The sequence below is a fragment of the Paramisgurnus dabryanus genome, chromosome 1 (genome assembly GCF_030506205.2).
Source record: "Paramisgurnus dabryanus chromosome 1, PD_genome_1.1, whole genome shotgun sequence".
Classification (NCBI taxonomy): Eukaryota; Metazoa; Chordata; class Actinopteri; order Cypriniformes; family Cobitidae; genus Paramisgurnus; species Paramisgurnus dabryanus.
The window spans coordinates 20141420-20153221 of NC_133337.1; the positions used below are offsets into that span (position 1 = coordinate 20141420).

The window sequence follows — 11802 nt, forward strand, 5'->3', positions numbered from 1 at the left end:
TCCGGGCGGAAACATCCGGGCGGAACCAAAACTTCCCAATTTTTGGTTCCGCCTAAAAGATCGTCACTCCTGTGACATCCTCCCCCACCAATACATTCTAGTCCCTAGAATGCCTCGGCGTTGTCCACTCCCCGTACCGGGCAGGGGGGCGTCCTCGACTCTCTCGTTGGGAGCGCCTTACGGGTGAATCGGGCTCGGCTGGCCCGGGTACTACCTCTGGTTGTATCTGGGCCGCCGGGGGCTCAACCGGCTCAGGTGTCAGCTCAGGCTGCATCTGGGCCACTGGGGGTTCGACTGGCTCGGGTGCCACCTCTGGCTGCCTCTGGGCCACTGGGGGTTCGACTGGCTCTGGTGCCACCTCTGGCTGCCTCTGGGCGGCCGGGGGTAGCGCTACCATGGGTCTCCCTGGTACCACAGCCCATCCTTCCAACCAGGGGGCCTCCGGTACTGGCTCGGCGGGCCCTTCTATCACGGCCTCAGGGTAGTTCGGACAAGGGCGAAGCATATTACGGTGTACCACACGTTCGGGGCCAGGTTTTCCCTCGGGTCGGATGGTGTACACCGGTTGTCCCGGCCTCTGCTGTTTGCAGACCACATACGGGATAGCCTCCCAGCGATCGCTTAGCTTGCCCTTTCCCTGCCGCCGGTTATCTCTCGCCAGGACCCTCTCACCTGGTAACAGGGGGGCATCTCGGGCAGTCCGATCATACAGCCGTTTGTTCCTTTCTCCTGCCGTCTGTATTCTCCTCGACACCTGTTCATACGCGAAGTGTAAGCGCTGGTGGTGGCGCCCCACCCACTCCGTTACACTCACTTCTTCCCGGTCTGCTGCTACTCCCAAGACCAGGTCAGTGGGCATGCGCACGTGCCTGCCGAACATCAGGTAAGTAGGGGCATACCCCGTTGTGCTATGAACACTGTTATTATATGCTTGCAAAAGGCTCGGTAAAGCACTCACCCAATCTCTTTGCTGCTGTTGGTCTAAAGTCCCCAGTAGCCCCAATAGGGTCTGATTAAACCTCTCGCAGCTTCCATTCCCCTGGGGATGATACGACGTTGTGTGGGTCTTCGTGCATCCATACAACTGGCACAACTCACGGATTACCTTGGATTCGAAATTCGCCCCTTGGTCGGAGTGCAGGAACTCGGGGCATCCAAATGTCTGAAAGACATGGCGCCATAAAGCTGTGGCGGTGGTGTTGGCTGTCTGATCAAGCGTCGGAACTGCCCAGGCGTATTTGGTAAATAGATCGGTGATTACCAGAATGTTTTGATAACGATCCTGAGGGCGGCCCAGCATCAGGAAGTCCATGGCCATTATGTGGAGGGGGGCTTTCGCATGGATAGGTACCATCGGTGCTCGGGCCTCTCGTCTAGACTTGAACAACATGCACCGGGGGCAAGCTTGAATCAAGTTGTGCACAGACGCCTCCAGCCCCGGCCAGTAGAAGAATCTACGTAATAAGGATACGGTTCTCTCCTGTCCCTGGTGTCCCAACTGGTCATGATAGACTGAGACTAATGCATTTACCTGGTCGGCGGGCACCACAATCTGGCACACTTCTTCTCCCAATTTCGGGTCGCGGGTTTTCCGGCAAAGCACCCCCTCCTGTAGCTCCAGCTTCTCCCACTGTCCCAGTAACCTTCTCCCAGTCTCCGTCTGGGCTAGTCTTTCCGCCGGCGTGGGCCGTTGGCCCTGCTCCACCCACACCTTCACTTGGCGCACGTCCCGGTCCTGAGCTTGCCTCTCTATCCATCGGCAGGGGTCCCACCCCCAGTTCCCTGGCACGGCCTCCTTCTGGCCTCCTGGTGCTTCCACGACCCCTATCATATAGCCCTCCTCGTGGCTATCCTCCCTTTGATACCCCTGGCGTCTGGGGCTCTTTGCCTCCGGCAATCTTGAAAGGACGTCTGCGTTCGTATGCTCTCGCCCAGGCCGATACTGCAACTTGTAATTGAAGTTGGCCAGCTGAGCCACCCATCGCTGTTCCACAGCCCCCAACTTCGCCGTCTGTAAATGCACTAGAGGGTTATTGTCTGTAATAACCGTTACCTCAGCTCCCCAAAGGTAGTCCTTGAACTTTTCGCTCAGGGCCCACTTCAGGGCCAGCAGTTCCAGCTTAAAGGAACTATAATTGGCATCATTCCTCTCTGCCGGATGGAGGCTTCGGCTCGCATAGGCGATCACCCGCTCAGCTCCTTCTTGTCGTTGGGCCAATACCGCCCCCAGTCCCAGGTTGCTCGCGTCTGTATATAAGACAAAAGGTTTAGAGAAGTCAGCATACGCCAAGATGGGGGCCTGTAACAACTCCTGCTTCAGCCTCTGAAAAGCCCTCTCACAATCATCACCCCAGTTAATAGAGGGCGATCCACGGCCCCGGCTTCGTCCTGTGCCAACCAGCAACTGGTTAAGAGGCTTGGCAATCTTGGAGAAATCTTTAATAAACCGTCTGTAATATCCCACGAACCCCAGAAAGGATCGTACTTGCCTCACAGTCTTAGGCGCATTCCACTCCTTTACGGCGGAGACTTTCTCGGGGTCCACGGCCACCCCCGCTGCACTGACCACATGGCCCAAGAACTTCACTTCTCGCCGCAGCAGGTGGCATTTGTCCGGCTGCAGTTTCAGCCCGTATCTTTCCATGGCTCGAAAGACTTCCTCTAGGTGCCGGAGGTGGGAATCGAAATCTGGGGAATACACAATCACATCATCCAAATATACCAATACCGACTCCATCAACTGACCTCCCAGGCAGCGTTGCATCAAGCGTTGGAAGGTGGCTGGAGCGTTGCAGAGTCCGAAAGGCATCCGGTCCCATTCGAACAATCCGAATGGGGTCGTGAAGGCCGTCTTCTCCCGGTCCACCTCGGCTACCTGCACCTGCCAATATCCACTGGCCAGATCTAAGGTAGAGTACCAGGCTGACTGCGTGAGGCTAGCGAGGGAGTCTTCAATTCGTGGTAAAGGGAAAGCATCTTTCTTTGTTACCAGGTTCAGCTTGCGATAGTCCACACAGAACCTCCAGGCTCCCGTCTTCTTTTGTACGAGCACGATGGGGGCCGCCCAGGGGCTGCTACTCTCTCTAACGATGCCCCGGCCCAACATGCCCTGCAGAAGTGTACGTACTTCCGCATATAAGGTAGGTGGGATCGGTCGATACCTCTCCCTGCTTGGCCCCGCATCCCCAGTGGGGATGTGGTGTTCCACCACCCGGGTGCACCCATAGTCCTCATCATGCCTTGCGAACACATGTTGCCACTTCCGAAGGAGTGCCTGCAGTTTCTGTGTCTGTACCTGTCCCAGATCATCCCCCTGCAGTGACTCACCCGCCAGATGTTTCGGCACACCTCCCCCCTGGTTACTCGCCGGGGCATCCATCTGGGTCAGGGCCACCTCAATCACAGTGGGGCACACCTGACGAAAACTGACGTCCCTTTCTTCTCTCACCTGGTGGGGCGTGACCGTCGTCAGCCGGGCCAGTCGTTGGTGTCGATGTAATTGGACTGCGTAGGGGTGCTCATTTCTCACTCTCACAGGGATCCTTCCCCGATAGACCGCCGCTAGTCCCCATGCCACCTCCACTTGTGGACAATCCGTGTGTGGCTCTACCAACACCCACTCCTCTGGGTTCGCTTCCCGAAGGGGCACTCTTGCCCATACGATAGCCTCACTCCTAGGGGGAATAGACAAAGCAAAACGACACATTACTCTTCCCACTTCCTCCCGATCTCTACGTACCTGGTTCATTTGGACCCGGCGACAGTCGGCCACTACGCGCTCCCACTTGGGCCTCTCGGCAGGTGAGATCCTTGGACCAGGCCTAGCCTGGAATATCTCCTCCCAGCACTCAGAGAGAACGTTCATGCCCAATAGGGCTCTGTGGGTGCCTAAACACCTATCCTCCACAATGACCACACCTTTTTGGGGGACGACCACCCCATGCACTTCCAGATCCGTTAGGCGATAGCCGATGTAGGGGATTTCCAGGCCATTAGCGCCCTTCAACATCAACCAGGGGGCCTCCGCTCCTTGTACTCCTTCCCGTCCGAATATCTCCTTGGAGAGGCTTTCTGCAAACATCGTTACCTGTGAGCCCGTATCTACCAGGCACTGAATCCACTTGCCACACACTTTTACTTCTGCCACCGGGCTATGCCCGATCATCTGTTGCCTTGAACCGTTCCTTCTTCCCGGGTCTTCTTGAGGGGTCCCGGCCACACGACCCACTGTGGCCGGCCGTCCTAAAAAACCCCTTCAGATGCCCTGCGAGGCCCACACTGACGACTGTAATGCCCGGGCTCACCACAACGATTGCAAATTGGTCGTCCCTGGTCATCCCACTCAAAACGGGGTCGATTATAGCGGTTTGGGCGTCCCGGCGGCTCTCGGCTCCTCTCCGAGTATACTCGCTCTCGGGGTGCCGGCCTTGGCTCCTCCCACGCCCTACCTTGGCACAGCTCTCCCAGAAGAGTTTTCGATAATTCTGACATCTGCTCCCGGACATCCTTCAACAGTTCTACTTTTAGAGCCTGTTTCCAATCCGTGCGTTCTGGTGGTGGTGGCACGCTTTCGTTTACAGCCGCACATACTGGGGTCTCACTCACCTCGACCTCGTCGCCCTCCAAGGCTAACGCCTCCTTCCTTAGATCTTCAAATGTGATGTCTGGGTCTCTGCGAAACTGGACCCTCAAACTCTGTCTCACGGGGCCCTCTTTCATCCCCAGAAGGAATTGGTCGCGCAGCAAAGTCTCTCCATCTCCCAATCCATGATCGCGGCGGGCCTGTAGCCGGGTAAACTGCTCTCGCAGTCTCAGGGCAAAAGCTCTAATGGGTTGTCGGGGGCCTTGTTTACTATTGAAGAATTGGGAACGGAGGACGGCTACGGGGGTGTGATCACCATATTGCTCGGTAAGGAACTGAAATATAGTTTGGGCACTGGCTCGGACAGCTTCCGGGGCGGCCTGTACTTCTCGCCGCGCTTCTCCCTCTAGGGAGTTCAACACGAACTGGAGCCGCTGGGCTACACTAAGGCTTTGCAGGTCGGCTAGATACTCCAACTGGGCCTTCCATTCCGTTAGTCGTACTCCCGACTCTGTCCCTCCATACTTTTGGACCCAGGGGCTGCCCATGAAAACAGGCACCGCACGGGGTTGGGCTGCCGGCCCCGCGTTGTCGGTCATTGGGCTAGTCTGGTTACTCAACTCGAGGTGGAGCCCTGCCGACTACGCCAAAATCTGTCACAAGCCAGGGGCTGGCTACTAATGGTTTAAGCCACGCCCCTTCTAAACTTCCACCTCGAGGAGGTCCCCAAAACCAACCCAATGACCAGACAACAACGAGCACAAGTAAGTATAAAATGTTCTTTATTAATTTAAATAGTTAAAAAAAATATAGGGGGGACTTGGGAAAGGGGAAATTAAAACTAATTTCAGGATCCGTCCTCCACGGGGCCACGGCCCAATGAATGGCTAAGGGTGGGGGGTCGTACGTGGGGGAACGGGCTCCTGCCTCGAGTTCCCTCTACTCGTGGCGCGCTCCTCTTCCTTCTCGCTTCCTTATTCTCTCTCTCTTCTCAGGTTTCAACTAGGACACGAGGACACAGTGAGTCGACTCCACGACGTTCGCTCGCCTCTGCGCTGGTTACAGCTTCCAGGTAAGTATGGCTCTCTCCACAGCTCAATATCTCAGTGTTCACATTGGCTCTCTTTCTCTCCACAGATGGCTGCTAGGAGACAGGGACACAGTGAATCGTTCCTAAGACGTTTGCTCACCTCTGCGCTGATTACAGCTTCCAGGTAGGTATGGCTCTCTCCAAAACTCAATATCTCCGTGTTCACGTTGGCTCTCTTTCTCTCCACAGATGGCTGCTAGGATACAGGGACACAGTGAATTGTTCTCAAGACGTTTGCTCACCTCTGCGCTGATTACAGCTTCCAGGTAGGTATGGCTCTCTCCAAAGCTCAATATCGCAGTGTTCACGTTGGCTCTCTTTCTCTCCACAGATGGCTGCTAGGATACAGGGACACAGTGAATCGTTCTCAAGTCGTTTGCTCACCTCTGCGCTGATTACAGCTTCTAGGTAGGTATGGCTCTCTTTCTCTCCACAGTTCAGTATCTCCGTGTTCACGTTGGCTCTCTTTCTCTCCACAGATGGCTGCTAGGATACAGGGACACAGTGAATTGTTCTCAAGACGTTTGCTCACCTCTGCGCTGATTACAGCTTCCAGGTAGGTATGGCTCTCTCCAAAGCTCAATATCTCAGTGTTCACGTTGGCTCTCTTTCTCTCCACAGATGGCTGCTAGGATACAGGGACACAGTGAATCGTTCTCAAGTCGTTTGCTCACCTCTGCGCTGATTACAGCTTCTAGGTAGGTACGGCTCTCTTTCTCTCCACAGTTCAGTATCTCCGTGTTCACGTTGGCTCTCTTTCTCACAGATGGCTGCTAGGATACAGGGACACAGTGAATCGTTCTCAAGTCGTTTGCTCACCTCTGCGCTGATTACAGCTTCTAGGTAGGTACGGCTCTCTTTCTCTCCACAGTTCAGTATCTCCGTGTTCATGTTGGCTCTCTTTCTCACAGATGGCTGCTAGGATACAGGGACACAGTGAATCGTTCTCAAGACGTTTGCTCACCTCTACGCTGATTACAGCTTCCAGGTAGATATGGCTCTCCCCACAGTTCAGTACCTCAGTGTTCACGCTGGCTCTCTTTCTCTCCACAACTCTCACGACTCACTCACTTTCCTGTCAATCAGCAGACATAACAAGTTACATGGAAACTTACAGGGTGGCGAGCTTACGCTGGCTGGTTTCTGCAATGCGGCGATTTAGCACTGATTTGTAATGGGACGCCGGGGGCCAAGACCCTCTCGGCGAAACTCGTTGATGAACAGAGGGGCGAGAAGGCCACGCCGGCACACCGGGTCGAGCGCTGCCCTTTCCTCGAGACCCGTTGGTCAATCGAACACTGGACCGGGGCGCCCTTTCGTCGAGACCTCGGGCCAGCGGATCTCTCCTGCCTCTACTCCCACCACGCTCAGTGCACACAATAGACACCCGTCCTCTTCCACGTCGCTCTGGGCGAGAATAGGGAGATGGTAGATGGCCTAGCGTTTGTTTGCTATCGTTGCTGTAGCTGCTTTCCCACGAAACCTTCGGCTCGCCCACCACGCTGGTACAGGGGTAGGGCCACTCGATCTCTCTTAAGAGCACTCAAACAATGTATCAATCAAATATATCCAAACACTCACTCCAAGGGATTTGGTTACTCACGATCTCTGTCTTTCTTCGTACTAGGTTGTCTTCATGCCAATAGTAACTCCAGGTATCTAGACAGGGCGCTTTCCAGCCACCAACACCACTTTTCCCACAGATATATATACTCACAACTGTAAGTTTTCCTCTCCTTCCGTTTCTCTCAACAAATGTCAGTATCCGTCTAGTACTTCACCTATAAGGTCTTCGATGTCCTCATTCCCATCGATCTACGATCCACACATGGAGAGAGAGAGCAATACAGCGATCCGAATATAGCGTACCAGGCGAGCTTAACTCAGCACTACAATACACACCAACACAACAGTGGATAACATCAGCCAAGACTGTGGTTTAACTTGTCTTTTTATACTCCCCTGGGTGCTGTTCTCCTCCAATCACCCGGCGCTCCTCTTAATAGCTCCCAGCTGTGTGTAGTTTAGCTGATTACAGCGTTCGCGACGCCACCGGATGTCCGGTGTTTGCTCTTACCGGTCCGGGCGGAAACATCCGGGCGGAACCAAAACTTCCCAATTTTTGGTTCCGCCCAAAAGATCGTCACTCCTGTGACAATCGCATGGTGACAATGATATGATTGACGCAAGGTTCAGATGAGGAATTAAAGTCCAATCACGCATTCCGTTATCCTCGCAATCACGCAGCACGCACGGCTCATGGCTGCGTATCAACGCGTGACGCCACGCCACGGAGTGCAACTTACGCTCCTGAGCACTTTAGAAAGTAAGAAACGCCTTCACTCGTTATTACACGCATTGTTAGATGCGACATGTGAACGAACCCTTAAAAGTTTAAATTAAAAATGAAATGAATATGAAACAAAGTGAATAAAAATCTTTCTGCGGGCCAGATTATGTTATATTGTTGAAAGGTGCCGCGGGCCATTTGCGCCCCGTCCTCCCCCTCTCTGCGGCCCGCGGCACCTTTCAACAATATAACATAGGGCGAGAGTTTGAGACCACTGCCTTAAGGCATTGTTTCTGCATCTTGTACATACATAATGCTTTCCGTGAATGTTACAGCAATGTTAGGTCCTATTTACGGGAGCGATCCCAAAACATTTACGGGATGTGTTTGTGTTCACACAGAAGCCTCTCTGCCAATTTTTCTGGGACCAAAATGCTGTGTGAATGGGGTTTTAGAGTATGCATTAAAGGGAAACCAGGCAAGTCTGCGTAATATTTCTCTACGAGCTCCCCCTAGTGTCTGAAAGTAAATGCTTTCAAACACACTGTCGTAAAAACGAACTGTTGTCTCTCTCCCCTCGGAACCAAGTTTATCAGCTTATTTCCAATCCAGTTATGTTTCCCTTCCGTCAAGGGTTTTCGATGCTTCTTCCCCGGCTCTGCCATTTGCAACAATCGCTAGCCGCGTTTAGCTCGCCTGCCTCTGTGTTGTTTGCCGTAAAGTGATCCTGCTTCTCGCAATATCTGAGACTTTGCAAGACTGAAGGACCCTGGGTCCGATACAGCGAACTTGCAAGTGGGGTATTCTTCCTACAGACGGTAGTGGCGGGGGAGAGAGTCTTCATTCGTCCGGTAATGAGTAATTTAACCATATACCGACTTCCCAGATAGCAATTTTGTTCTGGCCCAGCTCCGGCCCACAGAACCAGTTTTTCCTCGGCCCATATACAACGAAGAATGACGGCCCTACAGTGGCCCAGTTCTGAATTACAGACAAGGACCACACATGGGCCATAATTGGTTCTAACATCAGTACCAGTTCTCAGCCAGCCATAGGTCGACCATATTAAAACCAGAATTTAACCAGAACTTCCAAAACTGAGCCATAACTCAGCCTAATCTTGCCCAAATTATATTAATAAATAAATCACACGAAAAATTATTTTCAAATTGTTTGCCTTTTTATTAATCAATAACACTACGACATTTTATGTGTTAAAACTCTTCTAGTATAAACTGCCAGCAATAAACAAAAGTACTAGTTTGTTCAACTACATTATTGGCATGAATCTAACACCAACAACTTAAATTACAAAGCAATTTCATCCTTAGTAAACAAACAAAAGTTTAGAACAAACTGATAATAAAAAAACTTTGTGACAGTTACATTGGTGTGTGAAATGTAGTTTGCCCAAATTACCAGCTATACACAAATACAGAAGTTCTCATTGAAATTAATATATTAGCATGAATTGAAATTTAAATGAATTACCAAAGGTAAATACAAGTTTAAAACAAACTGAACTTAAAAGTTAGTTAAGTTATTTAGAAACTTCATGTGTATGTGAAACCAACTTTACAGCCAGCTTCGCGCAAACATACAAGTTCCAGTTAAAGTATTAGCATGACTCTAACTTGGGTAATTTCAAATAAAACGAAAAATTAAAACAATACAATTAATAAAAATGAAAAAATATCAAACACTAATAATAATCTATGTGTATGAGAAAGTGTTCCTATTCAGGATTGTCCTCAACAAGACGTACTGCTTTCCAGCCTCTCTTTTCTTCTCAGCTCCTCTTTCCATAGATGCATACATTACAACAGCCCACTGTTATATAAAAGAAAACAGATGCAAATCAATAATTCACTGTTAACCCAGAAATTGTCTTTACTCAAACAATCAAGGAAAAATCATTAATATTTTCTGTTTTGAAGCCAAAGCTTAAATTGATTTGTTGATTTAACTGTTAACCTTACAAAATCTTCTAAACTAAAACATTCAAGTAAAATGAACTTAAAATTATTAGTTCATGTTGTGAGGAATACCCATAATCCTTTGCGCTTGAATATTTTGATTATTTTCTGCTTTTTCACAAATTAAAAACTGATAAGAACGTTCTCTATTCAAATATTTGTTAATAAAATGTCATATAGTTTCAAGCTCTTATATTATTGATGTTGTTTTGTTGTAAATTATAATTTTGTGAAGTCACCGTTCAGGTGATCAGTGTTTCCGTACATGAACCCTGTTCAAAACATTTTATTGTATTTCTCTCCACTGTACTTACAATGTATGTTAAAACACATTTTTGTGTGTTTCTGTGGAGAATCACGTTTTTTCAATGATTGACTTAAAATCAGACCTTTTTTTTTTGTATAATACCATTTATAACATCAAAAGTAATACAAAGTGATAAAAACTAAAGTTATATGCAACAGGTTTCCTCACACATTTCTAGTAATGCCATCTAAACTGGGTTAAGAGTGCAAGAATATTGGAAGAAATTAAAACATTAAGTACATTAAACTTAAAATTAATTGTTATTTCAACCAGGCAAAATCAACTTTTTTAGGGCAACGAGTTTCAACGAGAAGTTCAATCAACCTGTATGGGCTTACAGTGTTGTTATGAAGCAAAAGCCATATAATAAAGTAATTAAAAGCATAATAATATACTTTAAAACAAACATTTAGATAGAGAATTAGAAGATGAACCTTTTAGGATGAACTGCTTCTTGTTTTCTTCCTCAAGTTGCTTTGGATGAAAGTGTCTGCGCTGAATGTCTAAATAAAATGAAACATAGCTTAGACCTTAAAGACGTACTTTTCATTTAGATACAAAGCAAATGAGCAAATGAGATATGTTCTAAGCATGTACTTAAAATATATTATATTAGGAATATCCCCATTATTATTTACCAAGAAAATTAAGTCAAATCAATATAAATGAAAGAGGAGTGAGTAAACATCAATTTGTGAGAAGAACCATATACTGCACGTCTAAGGTCTTCACAATTGCTGTCATACTTTATCCACCTATGAGAAATTCAGCTTTGCAAATATAATTGTAAAGATTTGTCAAGTATTGATTTTGGAAGCAAACAAATTAACATTAAATTAAATGGTGCCCTGATGTACTGTCACTAACCTGAATGTCACCTCCTCCTGTCCTGTCACCATCATTGTCCCACCTCTTTACCTGAAGCAAACACAGCAGATGATTAACAGAAAATATTTTCACAGTATTCCATATTCAAAATATTTGTATTTGTATTTTTATTTCGCATTTTACTTTGTATTCAACAATGCAATTCAGGTAACAAAATTATTGTTAGGCTATGGTCAGATTTTACTCACTTAATCAATGAAACCACTGTCAAGCCCTCTGTATTTATCAGCTTTCACTGAAATCACAGAGCAATCTTTTGATATATAAACACAAAGATGCAAACATGAGCCTCAATTTAATTTACATTTAATTTACCTTAATGTGTCTATTGGAATAACACCCCACCATCCTTCTCTTGTCCCACTCCAGAGTCTTCATGTCTTGATGAACACAGACCTGATACACTTTCACAGAAAAATAAAATTAAACGTAACAGAAATACATTTTAAATATATATATATATATTTAAATAAATGTTCTAACAGCAGGAAGACCAGATAATGAAGTTCGAATACTTTATTATAATATGATCACAGTAATTCTTAACCTTATAGAAAACAGCTAATTTAATATCAATATGTCACACGGACAATATAACGCATTACATTACACATGAATCACGTAAACGTTTGCATCCCTTTATACGTTTGATAGAAATTTAAACAAAAA

At 48.1% G+C, this 11802-nt stretch overlaps 1 long non-coding RNA gene across 1 annotated transcript; it reads right to left on the minus strand.

The window, feature by feature from the left end:
- Positions 1–11113: 11113 nt before the first annotated feature.
- Positions 11114–11537, minus strand: LOC135749883 (uncharacterized). Its single transcript, XR_010532498.2, has 3 exons — positions 11449–11537; positions 11322–11368; positions 11114–11163 (listed from the first exon to the last, which is right to left on the minus strand). It is a non-coding gene; the product is annotated as an uncharacterized lncRNA (long non-coding RNA).
- Positions 11538–11802: the final 265 nt, after the last annotated feature.